The sequence below is a fragment of the Tamandua tetradactyla genome, chromosome 3 (assembly GCF_023851605.1).
Source record: "Tamandua tetradactyla isolate mTamTet1 chromosome 3, mTamTet1.pri, whole genome shotgun sequence".
NCBI lineage: Eukaryota > Metazoa > Chordata > Mammalia > Pilosa > Myrmecophagidae > Tamandua > Tamandua tetradactyla.
In genome coordinates, this window is record NC_135329.1 from 128,930,166 (window position 1) to 128,948,141 (window position 17,976).

At 37.3% G+C, this 17,976-nt stretch overlaps 1 protein-coding gene and 1 long non-coding RNA gene across 11 annotated transcripts in view; one reads left to right on the plus strand and one right to left on the minus strand.

Moving 5' to 3' along the window:
* PKP4 (plakophilin 4) overlaps positions 1-17,976 on the plus strand; it is a 291,835-nt gene that overhangs the window by 49,619 nt on the left and 224,240 nt on the right. The window lies entirely within an intron of this gene.
* On the minus strand, positions 15,379-16,858 carry LOC143677655 (uncharacterized). Its single transcript, XR_013172778.1, has 3 exons — positions 16,776-16,858; positions 15,768-15,882; positions 15,379-15,502 (listed from the first exon to the last, which is right to left on the minus strand). It is a non-coding gene; the product is annotated as an uncharacterized LOC143677655 (long non-coding RNA).

Consider the following 17,976-nt stretch of genomic DNA (forward strand, 5'->3'; position numbering starts at 1 on the left):
AATGTCCTAAGCACAGTGCAGTGCACACACCCATAGAACAGTGGCAGATTTGAGGGCCTCAGTCAGCTCATTTGCCTCTGGAGAGAAAGAAATTATCCTGATAAGTGCCAGTAATGACAACCTTGTTGATTACACCAGTCAAGGTCTATTATTAAACATGCAAAAATTTTCATTTTTGCCTTGCAATTCTGGTTTTGTTCTTTGATAAACATGCATAATAGCAAAAAACAAAGATAACCCATCCTTATTAAAACCTGAGTTCTGTAAAAAAAAAAGGTACAAAAACCTCCCCTGTTTATAGATATTTTGTCTCCCTGAGCAACAGAAAATGCAGTGCTTATTTAACTTAGTAGCAATGCTGTGGAAAAAGTATAAGCCTGCAGATGTAATGGCCTCCATTTTTTTTCCATGAGGATACTGCCAAGTCAGAGTCTATGGTTTACTCCAACCACTGACTCTATGACAGCATAGATGAGCATAAGACAGCTCTCTCACATTGTTGACCCAGAGCCTTCCCTGGACTCTAGGGGTACTTCTGTAAGGTTAGCCTCTTTGGAACTTGAACCTGAGCTGAGCAAAATCAGATTGTGGCTGATGAAGTTGTGGTTCCAGATTAGGACCTTTCTTTTTTTCTGTTGGCGTTCTCCATCAAAGTAACCTACCAAGTCTGCAAATCCAGTGTGTCCAAACCAAACTCCTATCATTAGCCCTTCCTCTTGTTTTCCCTATATGTATTTTTTGATGGTTCCAGACATAAAACCTGAGATCATTTTCAGTTTCTTTCCTTCCACAATCCATTATCAAATCTTGGCAAGTCACTTTTTCCCAAACCTGTAGTCTCAGCTCAGTGCCTGCTATCCTTTTTCCTACTATAATGAACCATTGGGAGAAGCACCCATCAAGGCTGTCTCCTCCTCTTTCCAGTCGGTCTAACATGGTGGCAAAAATGGTCTGCCTGAAATGTGAGAGTGAGGATATGACTCTCCTGTTCAGTATTCCCTCTGAAACCCCAATGCCCATTTTGCAGGATCCAACTTCTTGACCTCATTTCCACCTGGCCATCATCTGACCTCTGCCTTGCATTTCCTGGGATTTACTTTTGTCTCCTTTAGGTACCCTATAATCCATTCAAACTGGAATGATCTATTAGCTCTATGCACATCCTGCAATGTGTTGCTTCTGTTCTTTCTGACTATGCTGTCTTGCATTTTACCCTGTCTTGTATTTTCTTCCCATCTGTTTCTCCCTGTTCAAGGGCTCTTCACCCTTGAGGCCCTGCTCAGGTTCTCTGCAAAGGCTTTCCTTATTCCCCATGCTCTTGCCTGACATGTGTATGCTCCATTTCCCACTTTATTTGTACCTCATTTATAGCAGTTACCTTTTAATAATTTGTTTATAGCCATATATTTTCTTTATTTCTGAACTTAGTTTCTTTGAGGTCAAAATCAGCTTCTGATTCATTGCTCTATTCCTTATGGCTTTCAGGCAAGATGCTTCATGCATAAATCAATAAAAAGATCCAGAGATTTGTTTTTTTAAGATTCCCACTTATCTATGTTTTGTCTCTATAAAATACCTTTGATATGTGGTAATGTCTGTAAAATTGTTTAGGAAGTAAAATTGAAAACAAATCCCTGACCTATTATAATAAAAGTTAACATTCTTTTGTCTCTGTTTTAACATTTGGTTCAATTTTATGAGGATTTTGTGGAATACCTTTAATAATATAATGTGTAATAACGTTGATTACATTCTATATACAAGGAAAGAGAGTCAGACTTCTTAGAATGGAGATATTCCTGTCCTTTCATATATTGCATTGTAAGTCTATAGAAATCAATCTGAAAAAAGAAAGGAAAAAATCAATCTGATAGGATCTGTTAAGTAAAAGAACTTGAAACATGTTTTGTTTTTACATTTTTTAGTTGGCCATGAGAATTTGTGTTAGTGAAAGGGAAGTCGTAAGGGTTGACTACCATAAGAACTGATCCCCTACTCTTCTGTCAATCGGAAAAGGATTCCTAGGAGAGAGACTATTATGGTGTTCCAATTTAATATTAGAGCAGAAGGAATTCAGAGATACACATATATGGGAGAAGATACAGACTGGGGGATAAAGCACATTCTGAAGTACTATAACAATTGTGCCATTAGGAGCTGTTTGACCAAGTGCTATCTAGTCACTTGGTCAGCTGCTCTGTTCTGGGCAGAATGGATTGCAGAGGGTTATGATGAGACCAAAAATCTTCATGCCCCTGGCCTCCCTGCTTGTATGAGCTTGAGGCTGCCTCTAATTAGGAGCCATTTTGTAGAGCTGTTGCTTTATCTGGGACCTTAGAAACCTGAGAAAATTTAACATGGCTGCTAGACCTGGGCACAGTTGGAGCTTCACTTGAACTTGGCAAGCACAACAAGCATCTTGGAAACTCCCTATGGTAGGGTGCTGGCTCAGCAGCACTCTGCAAACACTGTGCTCCCTTTGGACGGTTTCGCTGCTCTGCTGGTCCAGGCCCTGTGCCTCCCGGGCTGTGGCCTTGAATGGATTCTTTAATTTCTGACATGTGTTACCAAAAAGGCTAACATTACCAAGAATATCCTCTCACTTAAAAACAAAGGAACAACAAAAACCAACATTTATTGTTGCCTTGCAACTCTGCCTTTGGCTTCTTGGGGCATCCACTGGCTTAACTTAAAATGAACCATTTTATTTCAAACTGCTACGTGCCAGGTTCATTTATGTGCTTCTGTTTTTGTGAATTCCACAAATGACATATTACTCAAAGCTGTGCTTTAATGCATCTTCACAGATTCTCCCTCCCTGCTCTGCACAGCCTCCCTGCTTCAGGTTCTCATGTATCAGCTGCTTGCATAGCCACTGACATCCATCCACAGCACATGTCCAACTGAGCTAAATTGAAATGAGTCCAGCATCAGTGCTGGTGAACTGGCTATGCTCCAGAACTTTGCCTCTTCTATCTTGCAATACAATGTTAAGTGTTTTTTTGAAGAGGCAGATTTAAACTCTTTAGTTAGGGCAGAGCCAAGTTTTATACTCTGTGAAAGGTGTATAGTTACTACTTCAGTATCTCTATAAAAAATGAGTTGGTTTTGATTAAATTTTGGAACACGTTCTCTCAGGACCCATACCAGGCAAATGTTTAGCCCTGATAATTTTCTTATTTGTCTGAGGTAGGTTGTAACCATGATCACTTACATTTAGGTCCTTAAGCTATAGGATCATTTGTGATCACTCAGACTTTCCCAAGCTTGGTTGTTGGCATTGAGCAATTCCTGGACAGTAGTTATAAAGCACATTTGATGATGCTTTTACAGCCTTCTTGAAGTTTCCCAAGGACCAGAAGCACTTACTTAGTAAAATAGAAGCCACTTAGTTGACTTTGCTCTACTATATTTGTGTTGAAGAATAGATCATCCATGTGGATTTAAAAGATTATGATCATGAAACCTCAAGATCTCAGTGAGTCCAACCTAGGTAGTCATATCTTAGGAAATGTTAAAATCCAAGTTGGCCAATGACTTGAACTACCTTGATATTGGTCCCTAAAAATAAGATTCTGACCCTGTTAGTGGCCTCCAGATCTGTTAGAGGCCAGATTTTTGCTTTTGCAGCTCTGGGTCCATAAGAACTCTGGTCCTGGTCTCTTCTAAAATTGATGTCTTCCTATCCTTAATGGGAAGGGACCCACAAAGAGCACCCAGAAAAACTCAAGCTCACCCTCACCCTGGGCTAGTGTCTTGGACTGGAAACCTTTGTTTGAACTGTCTCTTCAGTCTCTGAGCTTTTAAAATTCTGTGACAGAATGCCTTGCCTGCTTTTCCTGCCTCTGGTCCTTGCCTGGCACCTTATTTGTCTGTAAGTCTCATCATGACCTGTGCTTGTTTGAGAGGATGTATGTCCCCTAGAAAAGTCATTTTTTAATCTAAATCCCATTTCATGAAGGCAGAATAATCCCTATTCAATACTGTATGTAATTAGATCATCTCCTTGGAGATGTAACCCAGTCAAGAGTTGTTGTTAAAATGTATTAGGGGAGATTGTCTCCACCCATTTGGGTGGGTCTTGATCAGTTTCTGGAGTCCTATAAAAGAGGAAACATTGTGGAGAATGAGGGAGATTCAGAGAGAGATTTGGAGAGAGCAGAGAATGTTGCAGCACCACGAAGCAGAGTCCATGAGCCAGTGACCTTTGAAGATGAAGAAGGAAAATGTCTCCTGGGGAGCTTCATGAAACAGGAAGCCAGGAGAGAAAGCTAGCAGATGACGCCTTGCTAAAACACTTAACATTGTATTGCAAGACAGAAGAGGCAAAATTCTGGAGCATAGCCAGTTCACCAGCACTGAAGCTGGACTCATTTCAATTTAGCTCAGTTGGCTGGACATGTCTTATTCTTATTAAAAAAAAATTTCTAGCACACTGCAGACTGTACAACTGTAAACACTCCACATCACCATCAGCACCTATCACCATCAGTACCTAACTCAACCTTGTGGGCCACTGTTTGTGCTCAGCTGCATCAGGAGCATTAGGTATTTCCTTAAAGAGTAGCAGTAACTTGGAGGTAAAGTATTAGTTAGATACCAATTAAATATGAAACAAATTAAAGATAATTTGTTTTGCCATGTGCCCTTCCAGCCAAGAGAGAAACTCTGACTGTGTTTACCATGTGCCTTCCACTTGAGAAAAAAACCCTGAACTTCATGGCCTTCTTGAGCCAAGGTATTTTTCCTTGGATGCCTTTGATTGGACATTTCTATAGACTTGCTTTAATTGGGACATTTTTTCAGCCTTGGAACTATAAACTAGCAACTTACTACATTCCCCTTTTTAAAAGCTGTTCTGTTTCTGGTATATTGCATTTCGGGAGCTAGCAAACTAGAACATGACCCCTCACCTTCAGCCCTCTCATCCTCCTTGATCACTTTCTGCATGGATTACTGAAGAGTCTGCTAACTGAACCCCCTGCCACCCAGTATGGTCCTCAGCTGAATAGTCTCCTATAAAATATGAAACATGTCCAAGTTACTGCTACTCTTTAAGGAAATACCTAATGCTCCTAATGCAGTTGAGCACAAACAGTGGCCCACAAGGCTGAGTTAGATACTGATGGTGATAGGTGCTGATGGTGATGTGGAGTGTTTATAGTTGTACAGTCTGCAGTGTGCTAGAAATTTTTTTTTAATAAGAATAAGAGTAGACATTCAAGAGGCAAAGAATAGTAAGCTCTCCTTGTTTTAAAATAAGCTTTTGGCACAAATCCTTAGGACTTTCTCCTCTGTGGTTTTCTATTTATATATTTAAGAATGCTGTGGGAATTCTTGGTAAGTGTTGAAGACTTTAGGTCTATCATATGCCTCTCTTAGCTTTGCTTTCCACATCTGTTTTGCATAAATCCAGTTAGATCCTCCCCTATAGGAATTCTTCAGCCTAATTAAAAGCTTGAGCTATAACACATGTGAAGCAATTGGAAACGCTGGATGTGACATTTGTCAGATGACATAAGTAATATCCAAGTTAACTATACTTGCTCTGCCTCTAATATTTCATAGAAGCCTATTAACTCGTATAAAAAAAATATCTAAAGAAACTTCAGTGATGCTTTATCTTTAATTTGTTTCATATTTAATTGGTATCTAACTAATACTTTACCTCCAGATTTTTTGATTCTCCTTTTACATCTAATTTCCTTCTTTAAGGATTCAAATATACATGATAACTGACTGAAGAAACTTGCTACTAAAAATAAATCCCATGAGCAATTTTATCAAGTAAAGAATATCCTTTTACATCTAATTTCCTTCTTTAAGGATTCAAATATACATTGATAACTGACTGAAGAAACTTGCTACTAAAAATAAATCCCATGAGCAATTTTATCAAGTAAAGAATATAGCGTGCACTGGTGGGTTCAGTGGTAGAATGCTCACCTGCCATGTGGGAGGTCCGAATTCAATTCCTAGACCATGGACCCAAAAAAATTGAAAGAAAAAAAACAAAAAGTAAAGAATATTTTTGTAAAATGAAACTATATATACATATATATACATTCATATTATAATGAGTCTTAAAGTGGAGATACACTTGTAACTTTTTATTTGTGCTTTAGAATATTAAGATCTTTCATTTCCTCATTGAAGTTTATGTTAAAATTTTCGGCATTCCATGTGTTGTAAACACCTGCTAGTTTTTAATTGGACATTTTAGCAGCTGGGCAAAGTTTATACTTAAAAGTGGTTTTAATCACAATCCCAATAATGTAAAACTTTTCAAGATGATTGTTGACAAGTTGAAAGTAAAGTGCAGCATTATTTCTGTAGTTAAGAAAGTTTGATGTTTAATATTTTCATCATAAATTTCTTTATAAATATAAACCCAAATTGTTTTACCTTTATACATATAATTAATAAAACATTGTCTTATTATACTCCCTAATGGTTTGTTACATTAGGGCAGCAGTTCGCAACTATTATGATTCAGGACAGTGGTTCTCAGTCTTCATTATGCATCAGAATCACCTAGATGGGTTGTTAAAAGCTTGGGATGTTGCCACTGACCACATTTTGAGAACTGCTGGCTTTAGAATTTCTAATAAATAGTGATCTAGTGTGCTTTTCAAATATAAAGAGTTTGAGATATACGAAAACATAGGAGAGGAATGTTTACCATAGATTTTGTGGTTGCAAAGTTATATTTAAGTTGATTTTTCTCCATATTCTTTTTCTTGCTCTTTTCAGGATGTTAAATTTTCACTTATTTTGATTTAAAAATATGTAATGCTGACTGTATAACTCATATTACTAAGTAAACAAGCAAATGTACATTTGCTACTTTTCTTTAATAATTTGATAGATAGAGCACTATAGTGACTTCTATATTAGGAAATCAGTATGAATAGGTTCCTATAAAGCTCTTGGCCCAGTATATGATGCATATGGATAGCCAGTAAATGTTGGAATAAATAGATATACACACAAATACCCCGTTTTCCTCCAAACATAATGGAATTGTTCCTTGAAAACTTGGCTGATCCAGTTTTGAATATCTGAGAGTTACCTGGTTTATGGATCGTTACAGTTTCTTTGCTGCTCATGCTTATAGACCTGAAGGCCGGTTATGTTATTGGTAATTTAGACCTTCGCAAAAGTAGGAGAGAAGTTAATCATAAAATTAAGCCTTTATTTTTCTCTTGCTTGTTAGTAATACTTGTTTAGCTGAACAGGCAATGTTAACTTTGCAGAAGTTCTTTTGGGGATGATTTGTCTAAGCTAACCTTGTGATCCTCTAAGGATCTCTTTTTTTTTTAAAAAAAAAAAGGCTTTATTAACTAATGTGGACTTTAAGTGTATAGAAATTAGACATTTTATATTCTTCTTACACATTCAGAGGAATTTCCAATTCAAAATATTTAGCACATTGAATACATTATGATACATTTTCTAGTTATTTCAGTGGAGTTTCAGTGATGCTCTATGATGACTGTAATGGATAACAGTTACTGTGGATTGCTGAACTATCTGAACCAGTCTTCGCAGAGATGCATCTTCCATGTGAGAAATGGATACAGGAGCTTAATGGTGTTTTCAGATGGAAATTAAGAGAAAATACTAGTCTGCTACTGGCTCTGACCTTATAGGTTGAGAGCTCCTGCTTATAGGTTGAATGAGATAATTATTTTCATTTGCTTAAGACGCTGATAAGTAAGGTATTCTGTATGCCATGCAGGTTTCAGAAGGCTATGAATTCAGCTATGGGCATGCTGAGTGGGGTATCTGATGGAGACCCTGGTATGAGAACCAAGAGACATGAAAATTCAAACTGATCTCAGGGTTCCAGAGCCAGATTTGAGTGGCTAGCCTAAAAATGAGCATGAAAACCTAAAATCACTGCCGTGCCCCACCCCACCCCCTCCATAGAGCCATGAAGAAAACTCTTAGGGGACTCCTGGGACTTAGGGGTTACAAGGAATCAGGAATTTGAACCCTAATTTTACGTTCTAATTAATTGCGCTCCAGGTTCTTCCTCCTGTACTGCCTGCTGACATATAGTCAGCCGTTGCTTTTGATAACTAGTAAGCAAAGCAAAATTTTTCCTATACTCATGTGCCTTATATTCTGGTTAAGAGTGAGATAAGACAAACATATCAGAAGGTGATAACTGTTAAGATGAAAAAAGAAAGGACAGGTGAGGGGCAAAAAAGCAAAGGCCAAGAGAGAGCTAGAAAGGGGCTATTTTAAACAGGTGAGTCAGGGAAGGCCTTCCAGGTGAGGTAACTCCGCAGAATGAGCTGAGAGACAGAAGAGCTAGGGAGGGACGTAGAGTCCAGAACAGCAAGTGCAGAAGCAGGCAGAAGGGAAGTGGATTGCTGCTGCCCCTGAAAGTACAGGGGCTGGGCAGGGTGTGCATGAAGTGAGGCTGTGGACCCACCTCACTGTTCACTGAAACTCTTACGAGGAAAATCTCCCCAATGCTGAGGAGGCAAAATCCTGCAGCTATGCATTTGAACAGACTTGTTTTGAAACATTAAGTAAAGTATTTGAAAAATAATACACCTTAGCTGTTTTTCTTCAAAGTTCTAACACGGTGTTTAAATTTTTAAAAGGTTGGTTGTGTATTATGAAGAAAATACTTTGGAGCTAGCTACATAGTAACAGGCTCATGTTTCTTTTAGAATTTATTGGTTGGTGGGGTACTGCAGTTTAAATAACTTTTCCTTGAGAACTGGTAGACCCACAAACAAGATCTTGGGCTAGTCTGCCCCAGTTCTGAGCCTCAGTTCATTTAACTCTGCTGGTTGATCTTTGATGTTAAAATGCTCTCCCTTGGAGCCTTGGGGGCACCCTCAGGGCTGATATTGGTCAGAGATGAAAAAGGCCCAGCAGGAGCAGCTCTTGCTTTTCTTTTTTTATGTATTGGTGTTACTCTTGAGGTTATTTAGGAAAAAGAGTTAAGAAAATAGAGGATTTGGAAATCCATTCAACTAGATGATTTTTCAAAGGCCCTCCCATTTTAAAGGTTTATGAGGCTATTTTTTCCACCTAAGTCATTTGACTGTTTAAAAATTTTAAGAAACTTATAAAATTTAAAAAGCTAAATAGGCTGCAGTCCCTTGTACCACTCCTCATTACTCTTATTTCTCTCTTCCTAGAATGAAGCTGTTGTTTTATTAGTATATATATTGCTACCATATATATATTGGTATATATTGCTACCATATAATTTAGCCATGAAAATGTTGAGGTATATATCAGTCGCCTCAGAGCTTTCTTAAAGAAGTGCTTCTTGACTTTTATTTGGTACAAGGGCTTTCTTGGTCACAGTTGCTACTGTGTTTTAATACTATTTGCTTTGTAATTATTTTAGAAATCAGACTAAGAGTTGGCACAATAATCTCTTTAAAAGTTTAACTTATGTCTGTTTTTGATGTTTTAGTAAAACTTTATGAATTAGAATATTCTAAAACTCTGAAGAAAATAAAGGAGCAATAGAGTGGAACTTTCCCCATTCCCTTCTGATCAAGCTGTTTATACGAAATGTTGCCAAGAAGTACCTGTAGATGTAACTTCTTCTTGTGTACTTTCGGGATGGATGAGTCACCCAACTACTGATTCAAATACTTGATTTTTGATTAAGGAAGATAAATCAAAAATAGTTAAGAAAGGAACTGCTAAGTATTTTCTAAAGGTACCATATTTAGTTTGTGGTCATCTTCATGGTTACCCTTACTTTAGAAGATATTAGATTGCTGCCACCACCTCTGTCTCTCATAAATAACAGTTTGAAATTACAGAAAGTAAGAGGTAGGAAATAGTTGAATGATTCACCTGGTCATTGTAGTACCTAACTCCATCCATACATAGATTGTTTTGCCTTTTTTTTTTTCTTTTGAAGGCCCAGGTGACAGGCCTGTTACTTCCTGATGAGTGTTTCATATTCTGTAAATTTATCTTGCTGCATATGTTTTGCAGTGATCCTAAACGATTGGTATCACATACTGAATCAAGATAATGGGAAATCAAACCTAGAAAGACATCAAGTGTTTCTCAGTAGGCCTCTAAGTGACTCACCACTGAATGTATGAAGATGAATGTATGCTGTTAGTGGGGCGGTTTTTGTGATGTAATTTCAGTAGCTGTTCATGGCAGCTGTTAGTTGAAGGTAAGTTGAAAGCCACCTGGTTTAGATATCACAGTGGTGAAGATCAGCAGAGTGTGGCAAAACTGGGAATCAGTCATAGCAATATGAGACTATCCCAACTAACTTTCTCCTGATAGATTTCATCTGACACTCTCCCAGCTCAGTCCCCATGAACTGAATGTCTTGACAGGGGCATAGACTTTCTGCTTCTTGGTTGGTTTAATATTTTTTCAGTTCTTTTGTGTCTGTCAGATAACTGAAGTTAGCATTGATGTCATGCCCATTTTAAAAACTTTTATTTCTTTCACAGTTATCAAAAGAGTAGATATAATACATTGTATTAAGCAGTCTAATAACAAAGTGATGTTTGGGAATTTGGGGTCTGAGAATGTCCTTGAATGTGAACTACTGTGTAGGAAAAGCTCTGTGTGTCTTTGCAGTAGTTGATGGCAGGATGATGTGAACCTACTGCTCTGCATGGAGAATGTCTATCCAAGAGTTAAAAATTCCTTGATCCAACCACAGTGGGGACCTTCCTCCACTTTGCTTGTTATGATTTTGTCACTGGGTGGGGCTGCTGCTTCTCTCAATTAAGTACATCAATTTTTCTCAATCCAAAGGACATTTTGTCCCTTAGACCTTCCATATAAAGCAACAAAAATAGAAATTCAGATACCCATGAAGAAAAGTTAGAAACTACTGCACATCCTAGGCAATTCTTAATTTCTACTGACGCTTCTAGCATTTGTTTTGCTGTAGTGTATAATTGATGTATAGATAGAAAATTGATGCTGAGACCCAGCTGCTCTTAGAGACGTGCTCTTAGATACTGAGAGACCCGGTTCCTCTCAGAAAGAGGAGAGAATTGCTGGGCTATAAAATGAGCAGATTGCCTTTTCAGTTTCTTTATACCCTATCAAGGTGCTAGCTTACTCTGTCTTCACCAAACATTAAGTTAAATGTTTATTTGTTATACCTCTAATGTTCAAAATGATATATGTTGCTGTAATTCTTATAAGTTGTGAGCATGCATACTTCCTTGTGGACAGATGGTACTTGTGATAGAGACTTTATAATTCTAGTAGGCTGATTGGGCAGCAAAATTTTATTCTCACGCCATTACCTTAATTGTAGCGTGATACTGGAGTAACTGTGGAAAGTCATCTAACATGTTCTTTCTTTGCACTGCCAGGGTTCTAAATATTTATTAATCATCACTTACTTATACTCTTTAATGCCATACTTTATTGGCAAATCTTCTGCTTTTCAGAGGACAGTATTTAGGTAGTAGACAAAATGCTTTCCATTATTTAAGAAAAATATGAGCGTATCCCTGTTAACATATCATGAACTTCAGATCACTGTTTATGATCTTCAAATCCCTCCCTCCCCCTACCCAAGTATCAAAATGATTTTTAAAAAATGAGTCTAGGTAAATTCACAATATTTTAAACTCAAAATACCTATTTAAATTATGAAAGATTATGAGTTTGTGATCAATTCAAGTTTGGTGGACTGAAGTTATCTTTGACTTTGAATATAGTATTAAACAAAAAGAAAAGTAACAAGAGTGTCAGAACTGTAAAACAGTTAAATTTTGAGGTTTTATTGCATTGTTTTAGGATCACCAAATGCTGCTTTTGATCTGCTCATTAAAAGAGGGCACAACAATCAAAAGTGTGTCTTTAAAATGTGGCATTTCCTTTTCTTTTTCCTGTCCACTCTTTCTGAACAGCTGATGTTTCAATATATTGAGGCATAATCAAGACTTTGATAACAGCAGCTTTCTAGCCTATTGCTAGAATTATAGCTCTGATTTGTAGATTTATATACAAAGTACAATCTAGATATACTCTAGCTCTTGAGCTGAGAATTTAGAAATACCAGTGTGACTGCATTGTGACATAGGTTATCTCCCTTCAGTGGAATGTAACTTCCTTGACTTGTGGTTATTTTGCTAAGTTCTTCCCTTAAGAAACTCAAAACTCTCATCTAAAAAAGAAACAAGCTACCTAACTAAGAAAATTGAAAATGAAATTTGATTCTTCCTGATGTTTTTCATGCCAACCATTAAACAAAAGACTTCTTTAAGGAACCAGGTTGTTTAGTAGTTCTTTGACTCTGAATATGATATTAAACATTTTTCAGTAAGTGCTGCAGTATAGTGCCAATTTCTATTTTCGACTCCTAACATAGTAAAACCAGTTCTGTAAGCAAACATTTATTAAATGCTCCAGCACATGTTAGACACCATAGAATATATAGCCATATAAACAAGAATCCTGCTCTCTATAAAATTCATAGATGAGGGACATTTTTAAAGAGCAAATACAAGGTGAAAATGACATTGCTATGTTGTCAAGACTTTAGTAGATTGGTTGGACTAGAGGGGAATATCATTAAAAAAAAAAAAAGAAGCAGTTCCAAAATCACAGTGAAGAATGCCTTCTTAAGGATGAAGAATTTATAGATGTTGCCATATATAATTCTCAAAGTATGTATGTGTAGCAGAAGGGATGGTTTGATGAAGCAGAAGGCAGTGAACCTGGTTTTACACTTGCTTGTGGAGTTTGAAATAACAGGAGATGGAGTAGCTGTACTTAGGAAGTGCAGAGCTGGAGCTCAGGAGAGGTTTAGGGTGAAGGGACTCATTCTGTTTCCCCATCCTCGGGTGGCTACTCTAATACATCAGCCTTGAGAAGAGCACAGTACCAAGGGGCAGTGTGAAAAGGCAACTGCTGCCAGCTAGTTTGCTTGAGAAAATGCCCACCTTTGGGCACAAATAGGTACAGAGGGTCCCCTCCAATTTTACACCTAACTTTGATCTCTCATTTCTTTATCGATCTATACTACCGTATCTCCCTCCACTGTTCTTAATCCTTCAAAGTCCAGTTCTAATCCTGTTGTGCCCAAAGACTTCAAGTGTGGTCAGGAAAGGTGCCTGTGAGCTTAAGGTGATGGGAAAGAGAGGAAACCTGTGGAGATAGGGGGAAACGGGAACATGAAAAGGTCTGCAAAACCCACTTTGGGATACTCTAATACCATGTTACTAGTCACAGAGCCTTTTCCAAATCCTTTAACTTGACATTATTTTTCCATACAAGTTGTATTATGTTGATCAGAAATGTGCTTTTGGTTACTTTGAGATACATAATTTTATTTGAATGCTATAATATACCAGTACTTAAAAAGAATTCACACAACAAAAAAAACAGATGCTCTACCTTTTCTAAGAAATGAGTAGGAGAATTTGCTTTAACCTTTAAAAATTTAATCTATTTTTTTTATCTGATGAACAACATTTGCTCAATTAACCAAGTCACCTGACTGACTTTCCTGCTATAACACAGAGAAAGACAGTATTTATTAGAGACAGGTCAGTTAGGAAGACAATTTTTAAAATGACACAGTTTTCGTTTCCTAGGCTTCTTAGAGCAGTACCATAAAATGATTTGCCTTGTACCTTGGAGATTTATTAGCTTACAGTTTGAGGCTGAGAAAATTTCCAAATCAAGGCATCATTGAGGTGGTGCTTTCTTCCCGAAGACCAGCTGCTGGCAGTCCTTAGATCTTCTGCCCCATGCCAAGGCACGTGGCAGCATCTGCTGGTTTCTCCCTTCTCCTCCAGGTTTCACTGCTTTCAGCATCTTGCTTCAGTGATGTTTCTCTCTCTCTCTCTTCTCTTTCTTCATTCCACTTATAAAGGACTCCAGTAAGAAGATTAAAACCTACCTTCAGTGAGTTGGGTCATACCTTATCTGAAGTAACCTCATCAAAATAACCTTCTTACAAGGGGGTTCATCCCCACAGAAAAAGATTAGATTTAATATATTTAATCTATTCTGGGAATATACAGCTTCAAACCACCACTATCATATTTCTGTTTTGCAAGTTTATTTTTTATATGAGTTTTCATATGAACATTTAAACGTTACACGTAAGGTTGAGAACACATGCAAACACAAGTTAGTAGTAAAAGATACCCCATTCTGACTCAGTTTCATTGGGTGTCTAAAAAACCCCTGAATAAAACATATTTATTCATAAAAATAGGTAGTGTTAAAGTCAGTAAAAAATGGTATTTTATGAATTATATCTCAACTTTTTAAAAAGTTCTGTAATATACCTTGACTGGTGAAAAGTCTATCTGGTTGTTTATTGCAAATTTGAAGCAATTCTATATTATTACGTGTGTATTTTTATACATCTGCATTATTGGAATGACCAGACTAGAGAGACACAAAGCCAAGTTTATTTTAATGAGGAAACACTTGAGGTTTAGATGTACAGAATAGGAATAATTGCATAAATACTTTCTGGGTATTATATATGGAATACTGAACCATGTTATCCTGGATCTTGGTTTTGAAAAATTTTTTTCAACTTTAGATGAAACTTAAATGAACTATTTTTTGACAGCAAAATTTTTTTTTTTTTTTTAAAGGAAAGACAGAGAGAAGGAAGGAAGGATAGAAGGAAGGAAGGAAGGAAGAAAGGGAAACATTTTTAAACATTTTCTTGTTTTATTGTATTCTGTTTCTCCGTTTTTGTTACATGGGCTGGGGCCGGGAATCGAACCGAGGTCCTCCGGCATAGCAGGCAAGCACTTTGCCCGCTGAGCCACCGCGGCCCGCCCGACAGCAAAATTTTTTAACAGGTAAACATAATGTCCCCAAATAAAGGCATGGTTCTACAAAAATGGATTTAAACCAGTAAATACTGAAAGATTAGGATTTCACTAACATGTACAACAATTGCCACAAATGTATGACCACAGCTATTGCACAGCAATGCTAGGATGAGATTTGTGGAATGGTTGGTATATAAAATATTCTTAGCAACTCTGCCAGAATAGGTTCTGACTGACAGGCTCTGGTGTGCCCTTGTGGCATTGAGCACTTACTCCATTGGATATAGCCTTACACATTTTTGTTTAAGTGTGTAGATATCTGTATTCACCATTTACTAGGATGATTAATAGACATATGTTTCTTATGGCAGCTAACCTTATTTTTATGGGTTTTTTATTAACTCTTAAATTAAAAAAAAAAAAAAAGACTTTTCAATTGGAATGGGCAACCACACAGGTGGACTGTTATCTGGGAGTAACAGCTGATGGTACAGACATAAGGCCTCCCAAAAACCACATCAGAGTTTTGAATTAGTCATTGTGATCCTGAGCCTGTTCTGAGTTTTAGAAATTGGGACTAATACATAAACCAGAATGTGAATTTATTAATTCATAATGGAAAGAGAAGACTCCTTAATTACCAACATAGCCATGTTTGTTCAACAGAGTTTCCCTTTCCTGCTGCATCAAGGTACCTGAGGCATTGGTGAACCTAGATCCTGTCAAAGGAAAAAAGAGCATTTAAAAAAAGATTTTATGTACTCCTATTAGTGAAAATCTTTCTGGTAATCTATTTCTGAATTTGCTTTGCTTCAGAATGACTGTTCCCTTCTCCGGTTCTGGTGCTAATTATGCATGATGGATTATACTTACATTCCAATTCTCCTATGGATTTAATAAATTTCCCTTTGTTTATAGTTTTTTTTTCCTTGTATGTGGAACTCTTGAGGGGGATAGGTCTACAGATTCTTGGTTTATTTCTACCTGTATCCAATCTTATCCATATTTTCTTGATTTCTTTTTCCTTCTCTTTCTTCTGTGCCTTCTTCCCTTCTGTACTGGTTTTTGAGGAGCAGCTCCCGTTGCATATTGATGCTCCCTATGAGGATATTAAAACAAGGAAGAGGGTAGCGACACTGAGGACTTACCTGTATTCTACTTAGGGATAAGAATTCCTGGGATTATTGTTACTGTTGTATCCCCCAGGAGCGTGACACATAAAGGGCAGAAGAATAGATGTTTTGGATGGTTCACTCCTTTTGAAGTCTTACTCAGTGAGGTTGCTCTTTTTTCACGTCTGCTTCCCACTGCCACACTGGGCCTTCCAGTCATTTCCCCTGCTCTTCTGTCCTCTTTTAGAGTTGACACCATCTAGTTCTTACTCCTAGTTTCTGCTCCTCATTATCAAATGTTCTTTAACTCTATAGCATTTTACCACATTTGGTAGGGCATTGGTTCTAGATTCAGTTTGACTGTTTGCTTCAACTTTCATCTTACACAGTTTTAAAGCCTATTTATTGTAAAAATAGTCCATCTCTTTCCCTTCTTCTTATCCAGATTTCCGTTTGTTTTTCTCTTCCTTGTCCCTACTCCCTCACCCCAGTTTCGGACTGTTGCCATTCTCGGAGCACACTGTGATGCTCTGTACCTCTCTGCCTATGTGGTAACCGTCATCTTCCCTGATGACCCTTTTCCACCCATGCAGAGCCACTTCTACTGTGGTAAGTTCTAGACATCATTACTGTTATATTTATCACTCTATCTTTATTCCTGTCTTCCCTGTTAAACTTTGAGTTCCTTCCGCATCTTGATTTTCCTGGAAACTAACATTGCCTGGTATATAAATGGTTTTAGAATGAAAAGACAGATTTGTCATCATTCAGTCTGTTTCATTCATTCATGGAACAAACAGTGATTGAACACCTACTGTGTTTCAGAAACTTTTCTAAGCAGTGAGGACATGGTGGTGAGCCAGATGGAAATAGTCCCTACCCTCAGGAAACTTAAGAGTAGATGATTGGAGGATACAGAAGTCTGCACAGGAAACCACAGTATAGTCCATTGCATGCTCCATCTGCAAACAACAAAATTCTAGGATGTTTTTTTCTTGTGCTTCTTCAGAAGCTGTCTGGAAGTGTTAAGAGTGAAAATGAGTTTGGCTTCTTGAAAACAAAATATGGTGTTAAGCATGCAGAAACTAAAATGAATAAGGAGATGCTGAAAGATAACTATCATGCCTCTTTAACTTACTGAAGACAGGACAGAAAGAAAGGATTGTTAAGCTACAGAAATTTTTTACTAGATGCTGTTTTTATCTAAGGCTTTCCCTGTTGCTCTGAAGAGCTACTTTAAAAATTGCAAATTAGATGCATCATCGCTTAGTTCAGCATTATTAAAAGAAACTTTAAACAAGTATAAAATCAATGTTTTTGATTATACGCCAATTCAGAACTGTCAACTTGCCTTTTTCACTTGTGCTTTCAATAAATCACATTATAGATTAACATCTGTCCTAAATTGGATATGTTTTAGGCAAATTGTTATATAACCAAGATGGGGAGTTGATCTGCCCAGCCCAAGTACCACTGTGTACTACATACCTAGTCTCTTTCTGTATGAATGAGACAAGTGTGAAAAAATAATTAAAACCCACACCTGGCCTGGAGGAGTCTGGGTTCTTCTTTCTGGAAAATCATTTAATTCTTCATTTAGAAACTAAGTTTTTCAAGAAATTGATACCCAGTTTACAGCCAAAACACAATTTTTTGTGTAATTTTGTTGGCATCAATCTTTATTGAAAATAGCCTAAATTTTTCTGTACGCTTTTCTTTAAAGTGTATACTTAGTGTTTTTATTTTAGTAGCCTGACATGGTTGGGAAAGGTGGGGAGAGCTGCATTTTAATTGTGAAGCATGAAACAGTACCTCTTTCTAACTTCATTAGTTCATTAATGACACTGAATATTATATACTGCACGGTTTCCCAAAGTATGTTCCTCAGAATGTTAATAGATGACCCTCAAAAAAAAGGGGAGTGGGGAAATGGTCTGTGGTCAGACAAGTGTGAGAAATGTTGGGTGAGATGAGGTAAACAGGTTCATTTAGTACAGGATTTCTCAGAGCCTTTAAGTTGAAAGTGCCTAGGAAACAGAAGGGATCTTATTAATATGAAGATTCTGACTAAGTAGGTCTGG